This window comes from Fukomys damarensis, unplaced genomic scaffold (genome assembly GCF_012274545.1).
Source record: "Fukomys damarensis isolate Sample0158 unplaced genomic scaffold, DMR_v1.0_HiC HiC_scaffold_14, whole genome shotgun sequence".
Classification (NCBI taxonomy): domain Eukaryota; kingdom Metazoa; phylum Chordata; class Mammalia; order Rodentia; family Bathyergidae; genus Fukomys; species Fukomys damarensis.
In genome coordinates, this window is record NW_022900926.1 from 64,911,869 (window position 1) to 64,917,393 (window position 5,525).

A 5,525-nucleotide genomic window follows, 5' to 3' on the forward strand; every position below is an offset into this window, starting at 1 on the left:
ATATATATATATGATCTTCTTTTTCCCCTCCAAAATATCTCCTGGTAAATTTAAACATTGTGGTAGTGTGAAAAATATATGTTATATAGATTCTTTGCAAATATTTATTACATTATTGAAGATTAGACAACAGTAAAAATAATCACTAACATGTGGACTTTGGAGTTTCCTTGGGAAACAGTGTATCCTTCCCATTCTTGTATTTATTTTCTGTGTTTATCCAAACTTGTGGCATATAAAATATTTCTCCTATTGTTTAAAACTAAAAGTATGGATAACTAATTATTTTAATTTAACAGATAAAAACCCGTGAAACCCCTTGGGTTGCCTGGAAGTTACACAACATGATGGAAAGCATGAACTCTTTAATTGCTTCGAAAGACCGTTACACAAAAGCAATTCATGCAATTATGCATATTTTTCCTGTTACAGGCTGGGAGAGGATTTTGAATAAATGAAGAGAAGTGGGCTTTTAAACCAGGGGGACGCTCATGGCCCATCCACCCATCATATCCTGCTGGTAAGAGCTTCTCTTCCAGGATAAAAACTTACTAACCTGGATCAATAAGGTCAAGCTTTCCATACTTGCATGCCTATACTCAGAAAGCCCATTTAGTTGTGTCTCTTTTTTGTTTAAACAAAAGGCCAACAAGGTACCACAACAGCAACAGAACTTTGCTGTTTTCTGGATATTATTTTTTTTGTTTTTTTTGTTTTGTTTTGTTTTGTTTTTAATGGAATGTGCTGAATGTCTATAATTTTGTTCAGATGACTGCAGAACCTGGAAAAGCTCTTGCTGCTATCGATGCCTAACATACTATTATTAGTCTTTTTATATAAATATAAATATATATACATATATATGTATATATATATTAATTGAATTTTGGGAAACTTTAACAGTGCTGCCAACTTTGGAAAAAGTCATCCCAATTTACTGTGTTGAGTTGGCATTGTTCAGAAATGAACAGCCATATTGGTCTAGAAATGTTAATTTATTTTTTTTTTCCATGTGTACAGGGGTAACGCACTGTAATGAATATGTGAGGTCATATCTACATGGATTAGATTACAGAAATTAATAAAGTATTCTCTAAATAATGAAAAAAAGAATAAGATAAGACTATAAGAGCAAGAACCACATTAAATATGTTTGGGGACCATTTTCATCCCCAGAATTAAGGATTATTTTAATGTTACATCATTGCCTTTACTCTTTTACTTTCCTTTTTAGTTTTATTTTAGGATTCCCTATTTTTAATGTTCATACAGAGATTTCTTTAACTGAAATACCAAATAGTTTCTTTGGTGTGAAAAACTATAATAGTACACAGGATCCTAATGAGATAATTAATAATGTGAAGTAGGAAGTAAAGGGTTAAAGGTGTAGGGAAAGTGGGAAGGGTGGGGGGAAAGGTAATAAGGGAGAGGAAAAAAATATGAGAAACTGAAAAAATGGAAGTAAAGTGTTTGCAAATGGGGAGGGGAGGAGGGGGTGAAGGGAGGGCAGGGACAAGGGGAAAAAATGAGAATCCAGACCTATTATGTAAAGGTACAGAATCCCAATGATGAATGTAACTGTATTGTATACCTAGATTGTACCAATAAACTCAATAAAAAGAAAAAAAAATTGATCAACCAGGTGCTCAGTGAGCTCAAAGAAGATAAGCCAACAAAATTACATTGAATTAAAATTTCTGGGAATGTAAACACTGAGGACTCTAATGCCCAACAGTTCATTGCAGAATCATAGAATTGAAGCTCAGAAGTGTCTAATCCAACCAGGGAGTCACAGCACTGGCTGTGAGACTTTCTCCAAGTTTATCTTCCCTCCTGGGCCAATCTGTGAAGGGTGCCGCAGGGTTTGTCTCATGCTCTTGATGTGGGAAGGACTGCAGCACACTGCCTAGGATGAGTCCCAGATGCTGACTGTAGACCTGTGCATCTCCAGCCCTGCAGCCCCTTGGCCTTCCAGCAGGGCCTCAGGGACCAGGCTTTCAGGGTCCCTGCAGGCACAGGAGTACTGCCTACAGATAGCAAAGTGACAGAAGCAGCCCCGTGCGTCAGGCCGGCCTTGTCATCCCTCCCTGGGCTGCAGGAAGGCAGGGAGAACAGGCTGTCAACACTGCACTGTCCTTGTGCTGCCACAGGTACTTCTGCGGCAACACAGGGCATGCTTGGTGCTGGGGTGGAGAGGTGGTTCCAGTACATCGGCATCCTGCTCCAATGCTCCAATGTGGAGAGCTGCTGTGTATCAGAGAGAGGGCCACAGGGTGAACTACAATGGATTACAAACTCTTAGGCAGCCACTAAAGCTTTCACAGTAAATCATAAATTGGTAAAGAAGAGGAACATCATTATTTTTTAAGTAATCAATTTCCATACTAGAAGGTAGAAAAGGCATCAAAAAATAAGTAGAACAAATACAAAACACTAAGATGATAGATTTTAATTCAATCATAAAAATAACATCCTTAAGCTATGTGATCAAATTTATGGGGAATGTTTAAATTTTTAATTTATTGCAGTAAATTTGCCATTAAGCTCTCTTAAAATATCCCCCCTCATTCAGACACACCCTACTGTTCTTGCTACTACTGTTCTTTTCACTGTCTGACGCTGTCCTGGGAGTCCTCTTTCCTGAGTAGCTTTACAAGGTGGATCAAAAATTCAGTGACTGGGGCCTGGGATTTAGCTCAGTGGTTCCAACCCCTGCCTCTCACAAGCTCAAGGACCCAAGTTCAATCCCTGGTACCAAAAAAGTATATACAGTGACTGATGCTGCCAGATGCCACCTAAGGGAAAGGCAGTTTCCTAAAAACACGACAGTGTGTCTTGACTCACTAGATCTGGCACTTTGAGACTTCTGGCTATTGTCCAAAATCAAAATAATCTTGAAAGGTAAATGTTTTGAATTGGTTCAACATAGAATCAGCCAAGGCAACACAATAAGAACATTCACAAAAGAATTCCGGACCTACTCCAGAAAGTGACAAGAATGGTTGCATAAGTGTGTCTGAAGACGGAATAATTTGAGGGGGACTTAACAGGAATGTGTCTTTTAGAATATATATTTTTTTCATTTAAACATTTTTTTATCACATCTTGTACATGTGAGTGTTCGAAGGACAGTCATTAAAAGCCTAAGATTCCCAGGTTGGATAAAACAGAAAAAGACCCCACTATATTTTCTATGAGAAATCCTTAGACAAAGATAGGTTAAAGATGAAAGGAGAGTAAAATATATTCCATGCAGATACCACCCAAAGAAGAACTGGAGTAACCATGTTAGCATCAAATGACTTCAGAACAAGGCTTATATGTAGGGAAAAGTGGGTTATTGATAACGATAAAGTATCAATTTTCTACAATTAACAATTGTGCTTTTGTCATCACCTAACAATAAAGCCTCAGAATGCACGAGGCAGAAACTAGTAGAACTCAGAGAAAAACAGACAAACCCACAATTATAGCAATACAGGATGACACTCCTCTCTTCATTCTTCATAGAAAGGAGAGGCAAAAGTCAATACAGACACAGCTGATGAAACACCACCATTAGATAGTCTGGTCCTACGGGAGACTCTGACTCAGATGCATTGTCAGGCCTCACACACTCAGGAAGCATCTGTTCTATTTGGGGCCTGTCCATGTCTCACCCACATACTTCTGTGGCTACCAGGACACTGATGTCTTGGTTTAAGAGAAGCACGGTGTGTCACGGCTCTGTCTAAACAAGGTACCTTACGGAGTGGTAAGCCCAGCAAGTGAGAGACTCAGATGTGGATTGTGAGACAGGGCTATGCTTTCTGATACTTCTTGAAATCACTAGGCTTACATGGTTTGCTCCACTGAAGAGGAATTATCTACCTATGGATTGCATCTAATGCATTATTAAGACATTCTATTTTATATAACATCCCCCACCCATAAAAATCACATGGCATATATCCACCTACCTAGAAACTAAAGAAATATAAGAAACATTAAAAGATAACAAGACACCATTGAGTACCATTGGGTACATATCAAAATATCATATATTTAAATTCAATACCAAATGGTGCTAGAAGTGAAAATTAGTAGACTTTCTGGAAGGCTGTTGAATTACATGCCACCGATCTCTTACATAATTACATAGTTTGACTTAGTATTTCTACTTTTAGTATATGTGCTGCAGAAGTGAGTGCAGCATTTCTACTTTTAAAAATCCACAATAAGGAGATAATTTACAAATTGGTCCAAAATTCATGTAAAATAATGTTTATTATAATGTTACATGAGACGTTAAAATGTTATAATCACCCCTACCTCATGGACTGAATTGGGTTCCTGCAATTCACAAGCTGAGGTCCTGCTCTCTAGCCACTTAGAAATGACTGTGAATTAGGGTCTTTGGAGAGGTAATCGAGTCAAGATAAGGTCATGAGGCTGATTTCTGATCCAGCTTGGCTGCTGTTCTTATAAAGAGGGGAACTTGGACACAAGCACATGGACATCATGTAGGAACAGTGTGTGAAGATGACAGCAGGGCTGGGGTGGCAATTGCACAAGCCAAGGAACATCAAGGATAGCCTAAATCCTTCAGGAGTTAGAGCAGGGTCCAGAACACTCTCTCCTTCATGGTTCTCAGGACAGACCCACTCTGCTAGCACCTTGATCTCTAATATCCAGCCCTCTACAACTGCCAGACCTACTGTTTGTAGTTACATAGTTTTGTCCATGAGAAGCTAATTGAAAAACTAAAAAACGTGTATTTGAATGCGGGAACAATACAAGTTATCACACTCTTCATATACTTAAGAAAAAAGATACAATTAACTCATAGAGGAAATTTATTTAATTTTGCATATTCTCTATATATATTGTAAATTCTGTCTTAGTCAAAAACAAACAACCTTGCCAAAATCCTACTGAACAAATCAATCAACCAAAAGCAAAACACAAATCATTCTGCCTAGGACCAAGGGTTTTTTTTCTTTTTTTGCCCAGTTTTAAGGTTACATGTATTTCATATCCTCCTGGGAGCCAAAAGTCAAGAGCCAGAATATGCTAATGTTTTTAGTTGGTCCTGCCAACTAGCACGGGAAAGCTGGGGCAGAAGTGTTAGCAGGTGACCAGGAGTCTTTTTCAGGTTCTTAATGTCCTGTTCAGTGAATTGGATAGAACAATTGATGAATGTGAAAGATTGTAGTTTATTTTAGGGCAGAATTAGAAAATGAAAATTTAAAAAGCACAAAGAAGTGATTAAGGAGAAAAGGATGCTTCAAAGGAAAAGGAGAAGACATGTCCTGCAAGCTTAAGGGATCACTGCAAAAACAAGAGGACATTGGCATAAAATCAATTGCTGCTGTCTTTTTGTCTCTGCTTTATAGTTGACTCAGGTGGTCCCTCTTGATACCAGATGCAGGTCTCAGCTCTATCTTGTGTCAGATTTAGGAGCTGCAGCCATGGTTAACAAGTCTTCTCATTGGCAGGTTGTGCCCAATTGCACCAGCAATTACCATCCCTACTTTCCTACTTCA